The sequence below is a fragment of the Misgurnus anguillicaudatus genome, chromosome 5 (genome assembly GCF_027580225.2).
Source record: "Misgurnus anguillicaudatus chromosome 5, ASM2758022v2, whole genome shotgun sequence".
NCBI lineage: Eukaryota > Metazoa > Chordata > Actinopteri > Cypriniformes > Cobitidae > Misgurnus > Misgurnus anguillicaudatus.
In genome coordinates this window covers 41,541,057-41,558,087 of record NC_073341.2, presented here as the reverse complement: position 1 = coordinate 41,558,087, position 17,031 = coordinate 41,541,057, and the positions used below count along the sequence as shown (strand labels likewise).

At 38.0% G+C, this 17,031-nt stretch overlaps 1 protein-coding gene across 1 annotated transcript in view; it reads right to left on the bottom strand.

Moving 5' to 3' along the window:
• Positions 1–8,552, bottom strand: part of pym1 (PYM homolog 1, exon junction complex associated factor) — a 33,228-nt gene extending 24,676 nt beyond the window's left edge. Inside the window, exons 1-2 of the mRNA XM_055169118.2 lie at positions 8,431–8,552; positions 7,801–7,869 (exon numbers count right to left, since the gene is read on the bottom strand). The gene's annotated coding sequence lies outside the window, so the exon portion shown is untranslated. The remainder of the gene's footprint in view (positions 1–7,800; positions 7,870–8,430) is intronic.
• Between the last annotated feature and the right edge of the window lie 8,479 nt (positions 8,553–17,031).

Below are 17,031 nucleotides of genomic sequence, written 5' to 3'. Positions count from 1 at the left end.
GACGCTGATGCGGGGTTCCCCTGTTTCAAGATGGCGACACTAGTTGACGCATTCGGTCCAATTAACTGCTGTAGCCAAGGCGACATATTAGCCGTTTCTCAATGTCAAGGACGGATCCTCGGAAGCCAGAATTTCGAGGATGCTACGTCATCGACGTCCATCGAAGGACTGTTCCAATGTCGAGGATCCTCTAAAATTTCAGCCAAGGACTGAGTCCTTCGTTCGAGAAATATCTCATATACAGGAAAGGATGCGTATGTGTATCTTTCACGCGCTGAAATCACACACAATTCTATGCGCGCAGCACCGAAAGCACACCTTTCAATCACGCAATGATGCGCACTTGCTAGCCTGTTCCATTTAACGTGTTCTCCGAATGCTTAAAAGGAGCCTCGCCTAGCCTCTGAAGGAAGTGACTTGTAAGGACTAGTCCTGCCAAGGAAGTATCCTTGACATTGAGAAACGGCTCTAGTGTACATATCTAATATGTTTCAGGGCTACATATAAATTAGATTCAGGTGTGTTCAAACTGGGTCGGAACTAAAATATGCAGGAGGGTAGATCTCCAGGAACAGGGTTGGTCACCCCTGTGTTAGAAACATGTTAAACTATTTTAACCCTAACCCATTAGTGGGCATTCCTGGAGGGCAAGTTTAGCTTCAAACATAAACTAACACACCTGAAGGTCATTTCCAGTTATCCTGCAGCCTTTGATTAGATTTTTCAGTTGTGTTTGATTAGGGTTGGCGCTAAACATTGCCGGACAGTGGCACTCCAGGACCAGGAATGCCCACCCTTGCTCATACTGGTAGTGCAGCAGTCACTTTTCTTAATTATAGGTCACAGAAACTGGGATTGACAGAAACTGTTTTTTGTTTTTAATAATTTGATGTGATTTATATTATAATGGTGAATAATAATTTTCAGGATTATTTTTAAGTTTTTAAAATCAAACCCTTCTGCCCAGATTCACTGTGCTAAAATAGAATAAGTGGGATTTCTACATTAAAATTGCATATACAAGAGTAATATGATATGCAGTCTGGGATATACAACCAGTTTTACTAGACTCTTTACAGGTAATCGTTCAGTACAGCATGACTTGACATTAACATTTAAATTACCCCTTAATTTCTGATGAAAAGCTGCTGCTCACTTTGGACCATGTATTGTCCTCTGAATGTTAAAGGTGCAATTTGTAAGATATTTACAGTAAAATGTCCAAAAACCACTAGGCCAGTGTTATATATTTTGTCCAGCTGGTTACTATCAATATCTGTAATGTTTTCAACTACTTGGAAATTTTCTCACGATTTACATTCAAAACATTGACATGGGGCAGTGCAGTCTCCTGTCAATGACGTTAATATCCATGTGACCCTTTGTCACCGCCTTTACTGACGTAAAAACCATGACAACAGTGGTAGAGTTCGAAAAAATAATATGGTAAATGGTAAATGGACTGCATTTATATAGCGCTTTTAACAGACCTATGGCCATCCAAAGCGCTTTACAAGTTGCCTCACATTCACCCATTCACTCCCACATTCATACACCGACGGCAGTGTCAGCCATGCAAGGCGCCATCGGGAGCAGCTGGGGTTAGGTGATTTGCTCAAGGACACCTCGACACTTGGTCCGGTGGAGCCGGGGATTGAACCACCAACCTTCCGGTTTGTAGACAACCCACTTGAACCACTGAGCCACTGCCGCCCGGCCAAGGAAGCGACCAAGGAAGCGACTGGAGCACAAATTTAGTGTAAATAAACTTATATTTTCACTTTTTACACATTTTAATTGCATTTAGCAAGAAATTATTATTGTAGTTTTCAAATATGTGATTAGTTATCACAAAGGCGCTCTCTGTTTATATTTCAACCATGCTGCCTTTGAAGTGCGTCCGAAAGCCTTTCTCTGAGCTGCTGTCATTTCATGCCTCCGAAGTCATTTCCTCATGAGGCAGCGAGGAACAAGTCACTGCCTTGAGTTTTCGGACGTAGCCAGTGTCGTGGACAAATGCGGAACTATGCGCTTGCTTATGAACTTATGGATAACTCTTTACCGTCTGCCGCTGGTTGTGTCAGCTCCTGTAAGCATACGGGCCAACCAAACAACCCAAGAAGAGTTTGGAACAAAACGAGAGAGGATCAACTTGTTGTTGCATTATCTGGATGGAGAGAGCTTCACGACAACATTTAAAGGAATAGTCTACCCTTTTGCCACATCAAACCATGTTATTACCTCAACCTAGACGAATTAAAACATACCTATCTTTTTTCAATGCGTGCACTGTACAGCGCGTTGTGAATGTGTTAGCATTTAGCCTAGCCCCATTCATTTCTATGGTACCAAAAAAAAAGTTTTGTTTTGTGGCACCATACTTACTGGTATAACTCCTCATGTAACAGTCTTTAAATAGGGAAAACACGGAAGTGTTTGGTGGCTTCCCTGTTTGGTACCATAGGAATGAATGGGTCTAGGCTAAATGCTAGCACATTTACTATGCGCTGTACAGTGCACGCATTGATAAAAGATAGGTATGTATTAATTCGTCTAAGTTGAGGTAATAACATAGTTTAATATGGCAAAAGGGTAGACTATTCCTTTAACTAGACAGAGATTCTGATTGTGCTTGTGTTTTACGCGATGGGTGAGTTGTTTTGATTCGTAACCCTTCAAAAAACGTATGCTATTATATTGATCACAACATTAGTGTGTAGATTGTAATCAGCGTGTCTTCCCGCGGACGATATGCACATCAAAAGGTATTGTACAGCAATATAAATGGCCATTTTAAGACACTTCACAATAAGATTTGTACTGTCAATACATTATGTGAAAAATCATTGTAGATTGTAAGTTGGAAACTTAATTCTGAGCTGTGTTAACCATCGAATTTGGACTAATAGTGTTACATCTATGACTAACAATTTAGTTTTGAACATCACATATAAACTTAAATAATGAAATAAACGATGTCATCAAACGCAACATTTATAAGACTTGATTACCTTATCCATCAAAGTGATTTCTCATTCTCGTCTGATTGATGGCCATCAGCGGTTGAGTTAAAGACTACAAATCCCATAATTCCTCGCTGCTTCAGAGTGTCATTAAACAACGCTATTGTTATTGATTTGATCTGGCGCCATCTAGTGGCGCATAAATATAAATTGCATCTTTAACTGACCAAATCTGAGAAATACTTTTTTAATCTTAACTTAGTTTTCAAGAACTAATTGTAGGTACTAGTTTGCACATTACTGAAGCCAACGTTTGTAAACATGTTATTTCAAGAAAGCAGCAGAAAACATTTAGTAAGAGGAAGGATATTTTAGCATTCCCTAGCTCCTCAGTTTAATCCTACTGAATGCCTGTTTGCTCTTCAGAAACTTTGGGTGTTTCTCAGGCCCTGTTTACACATACATGGTTATTTTGAAAAACTGAGACATTTTCCTTTGTTTGCGCCCTTTGTTTAGCCTGGGTTTCCTCATGCTGCAAATTTATTCATGCTGCAAGTCTAGCATGGGAACCATGGACCTATTTTTCCCCTGAAATAGGGAACCAACCACAGAACGGGGAGGGGGCAGAAAGACGATGACGACGTCTATGCGACACACCAAAGCAGTTTTGTTTATCCAACATGGCAGCATACGTGAAGTTACTTTTCGATGCAGCCTTAGATAGTGTTTTAAGTAGATTTGAACGCAAGTTTATTTTAAAAAGAGCAACTTTTGGCGTTAAACAATTTCATATCTTAGAAGGATGTTTGTATATGGCAAGACATGATAGCCACGGAGTTTTATAGGACCAACCTGCTAGGCATTGTCGTCGACGAAGTAACTTTTATAAATGGTAAGTGGTATTTATTATTATACAACAGTTCTTTCTGGTTCTCGAATCTGATTGGCTAAGAGCTATGCGATATTGTACTGATAACGGCACAGTAACCGCTTCACCTTTCGTATCATTCCGCCACCCAGTGAATGGAGGTCCTAAACAGGCTCATCTCTGAATGGAAAAACACAGACGCGCTGTTTTTAAACACTCTCCGTGTGTCTCATTAGTTCACTAGCTCGTAAATCAGTCGGTGAATCCCAATCGGAAGTTATTATTCCGTTAAAGATCAGCGCTCTTGGATGTTACGTTAAACTTAATGGGAGTAATGTCTTGTCACATCGTGTGGATACTTGGAAAGAGGAATGTAAACACTCATTTTTTCTGGAGCTATATCTCTTATCAGAACGCGAAAACACCGTGGAACTGCAGGTAAGCACCGCAGCTTTTAAATGTGGACATTGATCATTTATTTAATCGCGACGTGACTATTAAAACATGTTATGAGAATATCGCCACTGGTATATTTATAAGCAGCATGCAAAAACATCTCTCTGACACTAAAAAAAACGTTTTATATAGTACTGACAAGAACAAAGTTTAATAATAATCGCGTTATCGCGTTAAGAGTAAATGGGAAACCAATAGTAACATTATATAAGTATAGTTTTATTAATTTTTACCTCGCGCCAAATCAATAACAGCACAAAATACACTAAATATGAATAAGAAAACAAGTTATAGTTTTATCATGACACCAAATACTGCTGATTTGATCTCATTTTGACCATCAAAAACAAACAAGGCGAATATCAGAGCCAGGGAATCCCTGTCAGAGATGTAGCCCAGAGAGGGCGGTGGTCAGCGGGGCGAGTGAACACTAACGTCCGCTTATGCTTTGGTTCTCATACGTACCGAATCTCACTAAGCAAACGTTCAAACAGGCGCTATCTTTACTTGACTGTAGATTTAAATATAATAAATATATATTCTCGACTGAACTAATCTTAAAACTACACTTTGTGACCAAGAAATGTTAATATAAAGTAACGGCTTTTCCGTCCATTGAGTTGTTATGAGATTCAAAGCAGCCAAAAGTGTTACCTGTCATTCTGGCCGCCCTTAAATCTGTAGTGGAAGAAGTAGTTCTCAAACAAAGAGGCTTTTAAAATAACTCCGTTGTTGTTTTCTAGTTTTCGTTTTTCAAACGTGTGCCGTCGAACTGTTGTATAAAAGCAATATCGCTCTCGGAGGGAGTCGTGTGACATAGCTCTATATCAGTGGCTCTCAATCCCGGTTGTGACTGCCTACGACCTCGTGCCTCTGGCCTAATCACAGCCGTGATGATATAGAGCTACACCACACTCCTACTCGAGCGATATTACTTAAATATCATATTGTCATTATGCCTGTACTGTGGCATACACAGCTTTCAGCTGTGTGCAAACAAAGCCAATAAAAGTTGTTGATGCTTGAATTTATGTGGCTCTACATAAATCAGCTGGTGTAATTGAAACGATTGTCTATGAGCTACGTACAGATGCATTTGATAGACATTCGTAGCGCCCAATGAACGGCTTCTGGGCATTCGTAAACCACGCCTCAAATGCGAGAAAATGAGCGTGTGGTTCCCAGACCACGTCTCATTCTCTATGAGACTGGTCTGGTGTTAAACAGGCTACCCTTCGTTTACACGCTAACTGAGAACTTGCCTCTGAATCCGATTTCTTCTAAAAACTCCATCAAGAGTGGAGATTTTGAAAGTCTTCGGTAACATGGTTGCATGTAAACTGAGACAAACGGATGTTTATTAGGCCAACGTCACAGTATGCGCCAGAGCTCGCACCTACGCCAAAAGTGCGACCTTGTTGAAAAGAGGAACAGGAAATGTTTTGTTGCTGTTTTAGGGATTCTGATTGGCTTACATGGGCTTGAGCTTCTCGTTACACCACGACTTAGAGGTTTGGCATGCTCTTGATGGTATATACGTGTCAATGAACACTTTTCTGAAAACTGACATATGTGCACAAATTATTTTTGAAACCGGAGAGGAAATGTCAGTTTATTAAAATAGGCACTCGGGTGTAAACGTAGTCTCAATATGCTTCCTCGCTCCTACAACCCAGAAACAGATCGAGCTCTGTCATCATGTAGGTTTAGTTTATTTCTATATAAAGCACACAATTTCAGCTAAGTGCTGCCCAGTGTGCTGTACAGAGCAGTCTTAAAATAAATCATAAGTACAATTTTAAAACAAAAGCAACTATAAGAAATATTAATGGTAGAAATAAATAGTTTAAGAATATAAAAAGTTAAACCAAAAATATAACACAACACTATACAGTTATCAAAGGTGGAAAAGGCTTTTGATAACATGTATGCTTTTAACTCCTTTTTAAAAGCTGACAATGATTGTACCTCCCTAGCATTTTGAGGTAAATCATTCCAAAGCTTGGTGCCAATAACTGAAAAAGCCTGGTCCCCTCTACGCTTAAATCGGGACCTGGAAAATGGGATTTGTGGACCTAAAGGATCTTGTAGGGGTGTGAAAATTTAAAAGGTCTCAAAGATAGGACAGTGCCAAACCATGTAGAGATTTTAAAAATCACTAACATATTGTACTCAATTTGGAGGTGTCCCGGCAGCCAACTAAGGGAGAAAAGAATTGGAGTAATGTGTTTGTGTTTTCGTGTGCCGGTCAGCATTTGATCAGCCTGCAGCTGTGATAATGCTGACTGACTAACTCCTGTATAAAGTGTATTGCAATACTCCAGATGGGAATAAACAAATGCATGAATAGTTTTCTCAAGATCTCTAAAAGACAGACAGGATTTGGCCTTTGCCAGGAGTCTCAGGTGGACAGCATTGATTTGCTTGTCGAACTTGAAAACATTATCGAAATACACACCCAAATTGTTTAACATCAATTTGTTATAAATTTACAATGGTCCCAGATTTACTGTGTTACTCTGCCCAAAAACAATAATCTTTGATTTATTTTCATTTAGTTAAAGAAATTTGGGACATCTTTATCTCCTCAAGACACTCAAAGATAGGAGAAATGTTATTGTTAAAAGGTAAATAAAACCGCGTGTCATCAGCATAACAATGAAATGATACATTATGTTTCCTATACATAGACCCCAGAGGCAGAAAATAAATTGAAAAAAGCAATGGTGCAAGGATGGACCCCTGAGGGACCCCATATTTAACATGACCTGTGGAGAAGAAAAATCTCAGATAAGATTGAAACCATTGTAAAGCCACTCCGTGTATCCCAACACAGCTCTTAAGGCGAGAGATCAGTATATTGTGGTCAACGGTATTAAAGGCTGCACTCAGATCGAATCAAAGTAAAATAACAGGAACACCCGAATCAGACAGTTAGCAAGATATCATTACACACTCGTAACAGGGCCATTTCTGTGCTGTGCTTTGCTCTGAAACCAGACTGAAAAACCTCAAGCAGGTAGTTTGATAACAGAGAATGAACTTTATACAGAGAGTGAGAAAAGAGGATGGTGTACACCATTTCACGTAATGCGAGGATACACAAAGAAGAATTGAGAAGCACTCTTTGTGTCTCTGCAGGTTTCCTTTTGTTCGTCAGTCTCAAATGTTCTTGACTTGGACAAGCATTATATTAAGTCTATCATCCAGATGATAACATTTGTTTAGGAATATGCAGTAGGAAGCTTCATTGTTTGTTGTAATAATGCGTGACAATGACATTATCTGTGCAAAACAAACGTAACATCCAAGCAGGGCCATTTTAAATGAAAACGTGGTACCCAAAGTACTTCAAATCCGTTCAATCCCGGCCTCAGGCCATTCAGAAATACCAGTTTTTGGTTTGTTGGCAGAATCCATTATGAGTCTGATAAAAATGCTCATTTACAAGAAAGCACTTCGAGGGTTTTGCATCTGAGCTCTTCATGTTTTCTTATAATCATTAAGCCTCACCTGTGATCCTGGGTCTTCATCTGACAATCTGCCTGAGCTGCAAACCTTGTAAGACTGCAGATCTGTCACCTGATAAAATAACACAATGATGCGTGACATATAAACAATGAGGAGACGACGACGACAACAACAACAACAACAACAACAACAACAACAACAACAACAACAACATGCACGCACTGAAGAACTAGTAGACAATACTAAATCTCACTAAACCCACCTGTGGTTCAGTCTGTCAGACCTGCTTCTGTCACCTGACCTGACAATATACGACTTTACACATTAACAATTAAGAAACTACTTCGTGATAAACTTCGACTTGTTTTAAATACGTTTCTAATAATGTCTACCTTTAGTTTTTGCCTGGCACACCTCCCCGTTTGTTTCACTTTAGTGATCATAGACTTCCTTTGATGTTGCCTAAAACTCCCAAACCTAAATATAAATTAACCCTTATAGAAACGTCTGCTAATCTCTAGATTTAAATATAAACATGATTTGGACAATTCATGAGCGCTTTCAACTAGTTTATTTAGACAAGTAACGTTACATAGTAATATATGTATTTCAAAAGTCCACGGTCCACTGCGATTTGTCTTGTGCACAGATCAGTTGGTTTCTTTCACTTACCGGTCAATCACGTCAAGTTGACAAGGCTTAAGTTTGGTGCTTCGTTTAACCAAATTAAGCTGACGCCTGTACGTAGTACAACAAGAAAAGACAAAAGGTGTGTTTGACTTCATGCGGCGCGGAAACGACTGACAGAAAGCTTACGTCAAAGTACCGTGAGAGCGAGGCGAAATGAGACTTCTCCTTATGGTTTCTCGATTCGCTCTCGCGGCACTTTGACGTCATCCGTTTGTCGTTTTTGCGAAGCCGTATGAAGTCGTACCTTAGGGGTCGAACAAACCTAAAGCCAACCATAAAGCTACGTGGGTTAGGGAGGCGGGTTAGTTGAGAACGCAGTTGCGAGACTCGGATGGTCCTCACTTCGGTTCGGTTCAGAACTCGACATCCAGACGGCAAGGTTGGATCTGGATCCATCCAACTCCTCACACTTTATATACTTTGCTCCGACAAACGAACCAGTATATTTGCGTTGTTGCAGCCTGCAATTAGTTGCAACCATGGCCGTAGCCAGGGTTTGAAAATTACAGAGGTCCAGGGTGGGGGTGTTAAGAGTTAACAAATGCTATCCCAGGTGAAAAAAGTGCACTTTTTAAGTACACTTAGTAAATGTACTATTTCCGTGCACTCATTTTGTGGCTTATATATCACATTTGGTTTTGGTACTTCTTAAAATTAAGTTAAGAACATCTAAGTGTAAATCTAGTTGGCACTGGTATTCTTACCTTTTCAGGTAAACTGAAGTACTGCTCAAGTAGAACTTTACTTTTAATAAGTATATTTGTAGCATAACTTTACATAACTTACAAATGTACTTGCTAGTATTTAAGTGGTTTAAGTACATTGAAGCATACTTTATTTTTACCTGGGATCTAAAATATTCTGTCTTAACCTTTTTACACTTTGGGAACACACTCTCTGTTCTGGGGGATGGACTGGGACTGCTGGATTATTTATTACTTCTTCATGCAACAATGTTTATTTTTGTAATCATTTTAATAAGCAATATTATATAACAAAAACGTTATAAGATTTTAAACAAGAACTTGTTTAGTGCTCTTATTGTTTTCAGCATGACTTTGCTAAAGGTTAACTTCTAAATTAAATGAAATAACAGAATTCTTGATGCTTATGTTTTGTTGAGATTAGCTTTACCGTTTTACGCTACGTGTTTTAACATATTTGGCATATTTTATTTAAACCCAATTCTTCTACATTTTGTACCAGAGTTATTTTATGTTTTTCGATAGTGTTGTTGATACTGTTGATACTCTTGCAGACACAATTATGAGGATTACTGCTTTTATCTTACCGAATATAATATCAGCAATATGCTCGCGCTGAATGATGCTTCGTTTTTGGATAACTTTCAGTTTCCATGTTGCCAGATATTAGTACGAAAAACAAGCAAAAATGATTGGCCTTAAAAAACAAAGTTCGTCCAAACCTTGTATTTCAGAAATAAATCAGAGAAATCTCTAATACTAACCTATACCTAACAATCACATTATAGATAATGTCAAAGTGTCACATTAATTGCTAAAACACTACGTCTAAAGAGGATTTTTAACAATAGGATCTGGCAACAGTGCAAATTCTATACCCGCGCCGTCGCAGCTTAAACCAATCTTCGTCATTTTACACTAAACTATACAGTAAACTGTCCAAACTTAATTATATATGCGGATTATTTTTGATAAACTAATTAGTCATTCAGAGAACTTCAAATGTAATTACCGAGGTCCAGAGTCCGGACCTCTGTGACCTCATAGCTGGCTACGGCCATGGTTGCAACATGTGGTCTTATCAATTTAAGTCTACATTTGATTAATAATATAGCCGAGAAAGATTCATAATTTAATAAGTAATTATCGGTTAGGTGTAAGAAGGGACACGTTCCCGACAGGATGATATCACTGAAGGGATTTATTTGCGACCCGGTTGTCTGTGTACATTATCCCATTATTACATGGCTATTTCTATACTAGTAAATATAAAAACAATTTTATTTTATTAGCACATTTGTAAGAAAAGTAAACCTTCTGCGAGGTAAACCTGTTAATGACTGTAAGCAAAGACGCGTATAAACAAGTTAAAAGTCCATACAAGATAAACATTCAATTTATTAATTTCTAAATAACATGCCATATATATTAATAATTATGCATATTTATACTGTATACATTTCATAGGTATTAAACAGCGGGTGGTAAGATTACTAGTACCCGAAATGTTTTACTCCAAAACATTATAGCAAAAAACCTTACATTTCAATGTAAATACTTTTATTGTAGTCATGTTGTGTAATTTTATTGTGTTCTGCAGTGAGGAGCTACTGGCCGTCTCTCTTTCAATTAAATTCAATTTTATTTATATAGCGCTTTTCACAATTGGTTGCCTCCCTGGGTTGAAAAACCCCCTAGGAGAAAAAAAACCCGGACTTTTTAGCCGGGGAAGTAAAAAAAGTCCTAGGAGGGAAAAACCCTTGGGAGATATATATATATCTATCTATATACATTGAAACGGATAAGGAGATTAAGCGGGTTCTGCCGGTGGTCGTTGGTCAGTGATCAGCTGGACATCACGTTGAAGGACAGCCGGTAGACCAGAGGTGTGCCGACTTTCACATTTACCGAGGACGAGACATGGAGGGAGAAACAAAATCCTATTAGCGTTGGGGCCATATATATGTATACACATGTACACATACATATACACACATATACATATATACATACAGACACACATACATATACACATGTACATTTATATATATATATATATATATATATATTACACACACAGACACACTTACACAGACATACATATACTGCACATATGTAAACGAGTAAGGAGAGATTAAACGGGGTCTGCCGGTGGTCGTTGGTCAGGCATCAGCTGGGCATCACGTTGAAGGATGGCTAGTAAATCAGGGATGGTCCGACCTTCAAATTTACTGGAACTGGGTCTGTTCTCATTGTCCTCGGGGTCAAGGACAAGACAGGGAGAGAAAACAAAATCCTATTAGCGTAGGGGCCGTTCACGTGTAATGCAAGTGTCACAAGGTGATGTGGTTTAAGTCAGCTCGGTTCCAGACAGGCTAACTATTGCTGCTTAAGTGTATTACCTATAGTTGAGGATTTTAGCAAATTTGTGGGAACAGGGCGAGTCTATGTATGGGCCCCCATCTGATCTTTAAAATGGAAACAGAAACTCGTTTGACTAAGGCCAGAGGCCCCACTGCCGTCGTTAATACTAACGTACAGTGGCAAACGGTTCTGTATGACATACTATTCTCAAGATCATGGGAAAAAGACAAAATCGCAACCCAACCATATGTGCCCAATTTAGACTCAACCGACTACTAATTCAAAGTTTCAACATATTTCTTAAGAATATTAATAATATTTACCACGCTTTGAAGTGTTGACGAAAATGAGGTTTTAATTTATTTATTTATAAGGTTGTACCAACTAGCTATTGTGAGATAAGTACCATTACTAAAACAAATTATGTGAATGCCTTGTTAGAGAGAAAAGTTTTAAGTCTAGATTTAAAGTTACCTACTGTGTCTGATTCTCGGACATCTGTTGGTAAATCATTCCAGAGCTTAGGGGCTAAGTAGGAAAAGGATCTACCACCTTTAGACACTTTTGATATTTTAGGGATAATTAAGAGACCAGAATTTTGCGACTGCAATGCACGTGATGGATTGTAGATATGAGGGTGCTAGGCCATTTAAGGCTTTAGGTGATTAGTAATATTTTAAATTGTATGCGATATTTAACTGGTAGCCAGTGTAAACATGCCAGCATTGGGCTTATGTGGTCATACTTCTTAAATCAAGCACTCTTGCAGAAGTGTTTTGAACTAGCTGAAGCTTGTTTACCTGATTTGCATGGCATCCTCCGAGTAACGAGTTACAATAGTCTATTCTAGAGGTCATAAAAGCATGGATAAGCTTCTCTGCATCTGATGCAGACAACATATGGCGTATTTTTGAGATATTTCTAAGATGCAAGAATGCTGTGCGGCAGACATTGGAGATATCACTATCAAAGGATAAATTGCTGTTGAACATCACACCTAAATTCTTAACTGTGGAAGTTGGCAACTTGTAATCTGTCATATTATGTTTGTAGCGATTCGGTTCGATAATAAGTATCCCTGTCTTATTGGAGTTTAGCATAAGAAAGTTATGTGCCATCCAGTCCCTAATATCACTAATGCAGTCTGTTAGCTTAGCAAACTGGTGGGTTTTGCTAGGATGTGACGAGATGTAAAGCTGGGTATCATCCGCATAGCAATGAAAACGTATGTTATTTTTACTGATAATATCTCCTAGAGGTAACATATATAACGAAAACAGGATAGGACCTAAAACTGATCCCTGCGGTACGCCATATTTAACCAGGTAGTGATATGACTCCTCCTCATTTGCATAAACAAAGTAATAGCGATTGGTTAGATACGATCTGAACCAGGCTAACACCTGACCACTGATGCCAACATAGTTTTCTAGCCTATTGAGTAAGATTGTGTGATCTATTGTGTCAAAGGCTGCACTAAGGTCTAATAATATAAGGAGTGAGATTTCACCACGATCGGATGTTAACCCTTGTGCATCCTTGAGGACATTTTTGTCCTTTTCAGTTTTTTTTTTTTGGTAACTTTGCCTGCGTTAATGCTAACTGCATAAAATTTGCCACAGGTGTGCATTTTTATTGGAATTTTAATATTTCACCTTCATTTCCTTTAAAAAAAAAAATCTATTTTCTACTAGGTACACAAAATACTTCCTCTCAGGACCTTTTGGACAAAAATGTCCCCATTGAAACCCATTAAAACTGCAATTTTTAATCCCGGTGCCATTCAACTATAAAATGATCCAATCTTTGTTAACAGGCTTTCATTCTGTTGGCAAAAATTTAAATTTTTAACCAGATGGGGCCAGTTTTTTAGGTTTGGCATATAAAGCAAATTATTGCTTTATTGTTGTTTTCTGCTTATGCATATTATAGAGCCAATTAGATATATTATGAAGCTATAATTGTGTGGGTGTGTTAGTATGGGTGTCAGAGTGTGGTTTGTATGTGTGTACTGAAAATTTTGTGTGTGTGTGTGTGTGTGTGTGTGTGTACCTAGTAATTATCACGTTGTGGTGACCAATTTTCCCCACAAAGATAGGAATACCAGTATTTTTGTGACCTTGTGGGGCATTTTGAGGTCCCCATGAGAAAACAAGCTTATAAATCAAACAGAATGATGTTTCTTGAAAATGTGAAGTAGTAGAAGGGTTTCTGTGATGGTTGGGGTTAGAGAATGGGTTAGGTAAGGGAAATAGAATATACAGTTTGTACAGTATAAAATGCATTACGTCTATGAAATGTCCCCACAAAACATGGAAACCAGAATGTGCGTGTGTGTGTGAGCGTGTGTGTGAGCGTGTGTGTGGGCGTGTGTGAACAGTTTGAATGAAAAAAAATATCGTACTGGAAATCACAAGACTACAACCGCTGCAAAGGAGTTGTCGTTTTTTTTTCTCATAAAAAACAACAGTGGCATTGTGTAAACAAACCAGCATTTAAAGGGTTAAAATTCTGAAAATGAATGAATGTTTGGTCATTGTGATTAGAGCTGATGCTGGTTAAAAAAATGGCATCAGTGAAAGTGGAAAAAAATATAAATCTATAATATTTTTATGACACTTTTTTGACATGGACATTTTTGTCCTTTATGGACCTGAGCTGTAACTTTTTTTATCTGATACTGCATAAAAAATATGAATGCATAAAAATTAATGTTGTTGTTAATCATTGACATATCCAAGGCTGTAATACTCAAAGAAAAAAAATCTGCTTAGCATTTAGTAAATTGAAAATAATTTTTTTTCTTTTTTTCATGAAAAACAGCAGTGGCATTGTGTAAACAAACCAGCATTTAAAGGGTTAAAATTCTGAAAATTAATGAATGTTTGGTCATTGTGATTAGAGCTGATGTTGGTTAAAAAAATGGTATCAGTGAAAGTGGAAAAAAATATTAATCTATAATATTTTTATGACACTTTTTGGACATGGACATGTTTGTCCCCTGTGAACCTATGTGTAACTTTTTTTAATTGATGCACAAGGGTTAAGAGGAGGTCATTTGTAACTCTAAGCAGTGCTGTCTCTGTGCTATGGTGGGGCCTGAATCCTGATTGGAACTTTTCATACATACTATTATTTGCTAAGAATGTGCGAAGCTGGCTTGCAACTACTTTTCCTAATATTTTAGAAAGAAAAGGGAGATTTGAGATTGGTCTAAAGCAGGGGTGTCAAACTCATTTTAGGCCGAGGGCCGGATGGTAAATAACGCCACAAAGTGAGGGCCGGATAATTTTTTTAAACCTTAGTGTGCTGATAAGTGTCTTAAAATTAACTAAACAAACCAATTAATTAGTTTGTTTAGCAAGAAAATCCAGAGAAACACACAGCTCTGTGAAAACTACATTTCATAAGTCACACTCATTTTGTACATATTATACACACAAATTTACATCTGTACAAAACCCACTGGCCTAAAGCTTTAATTTAACTTCTTTTGCCTTAATGGCAAAATTATTTATAAACCATTCACTTTTCTTTGTAATGAGAACAGTAATTTAGAAAATGAAAATGCTAGATGGGGCAGTGGCCCAAAAGCAAAAAGGGCACTATGGGGGGTGGTACTATTATTATGGTTTTAATGAAGTATTATAAATATGATGTGTTATATTACTAGCATCAACTTAGACAAGTGATTATAATGGGAAATATAATAACAAGAATTAAAGTCTGCTAAACATTCAATATGATTTACCTGCTGGCTTGATGGAGCTTTGAATCCATGTTTGCAATGTTGAACTGCCTTAAGCAGCCTCTCTTTCAGTTCTCTGTCGTTATTTTGTGAAGGCATTGGTGTTTTTTGTATTTTTTTTTCTACAAAGTGTGCCAACAACAGCAAATGTAGTGTTTATATTAACTATGATCTGATCGGGAACATTAAATCGATAAGACAAGCATTGTAACATTAATAATAAGAATTTGGATATTTTGTTGTTGTTTGCTTGCTAAGTTGTTAGCACTTTTAGAACACTGACAGCAAATCATTACCGGAAGAAATACATAAACAAACTTACAAATTACTAATTCTGCGGTTTAACAACTGATATAATGTAATGAATCTACCTGATAATGCAACGAACTTCGGAAACTGTCGTCTTCGCTCTCCAGGCAGAGAGTGGACACAGAGATGCTGCGGAGCGGTCGGGAAAACACAAAGTGGATCTTTAGCGGAGCGGTAACAATAAAACGGCAAGATTTTTGGGCACCGTGTTTAGTCTATGTTCCGCGTTTTGCTGCTTTCCGCAAATCTCTCATATTAAAAACAAACTAGCCACCTGCCTGAAAAGGGCTTTTAAAATATGTATTTAATATTTATTAGAAATGTATAAATCATCACCCCTGGTCTAAAGTTATTAAGATCTCCCTGGTCAAGGTTTGGTTTTTTAATGAGCGGTCTAATAACTGCTAGTTTGAAAGCTGTTGGAACGTAGCCTAATTCTAGTGATGAGTTAAAAATATTTAGTACCGTGTCAGACACTACATGAAATACCTCTAAGTAGTTTTGTGGGAACGGGGTCTAATATACAGAACGATGATTTGGATGACGTAAATAATTTAGGGAGCTCTTCTATTGTAGTAGCTTCAAATGACTCAAGATGTTTGTATGGTAATCTAGTGTTAGATGCACTATTGGGTAGAGTGGTGGCTGCATGCGTGCCTACGATGTTTTCCCTAATAAACGTAATTTTCTTAGTAAAGAAGTTCATGAAGTCATCACTATTGTGTTGGAGTTTACTATTGGTTTCTGTTTGTTCTTTGTTTCTAGTTAGTTTCGCAACTGTGCTAAAGAGGAAACGAGGGTTATTATGATTTCCTTTAATAAGATTTCTGAGATACGTAGATCTGGCGATTTTTATAGCCTGTATGTAGTGTTGAACACTCTCTTTCCATGCTGAACGCCATACCTCTAACTTTGTGCTTCTATAATTTCTTTCCATTTTTCTAGCTACCTTTTTAAGTGCTGCAGTATGATGGTCATACCATGGAGCTTTGATTCTCTTTTTTCGAATGGGCGCAACCAGTGGTGTATTGCAGGTATACCCACCTCTTTATTTGATGGCATGGGGTATACCCACTTCTACTGGGGGCATACATTAAGAGTATACCCACTTCTCCAGAAACCACTACACCACTGGGCGCAACGGCATCCAATGTGTTAGAACAGACATTGTTCAGGTTTTCTATTACAATATCTAGATTGTCACAGTTATCTGCTACATGTTTAATTTGGGACAGGTCTGGAAGAGTGCTAATAAATCTATCTTTAGTGGTGGAAATTATTGTTCTGGCTAATCTGTAGCATGTTGTGGATTGAGTGATCCTATCTAGAAGTATTGTGTATGACACAAGGCAATGGTCAGAAACTGCATCGCTCTGAGGTGATATTTTGATGTCATTAATATTGAGTCCGAGTGACAGAATTAAGTCTAATGTGTGCTTACGAGTATGCGTTGGCCTT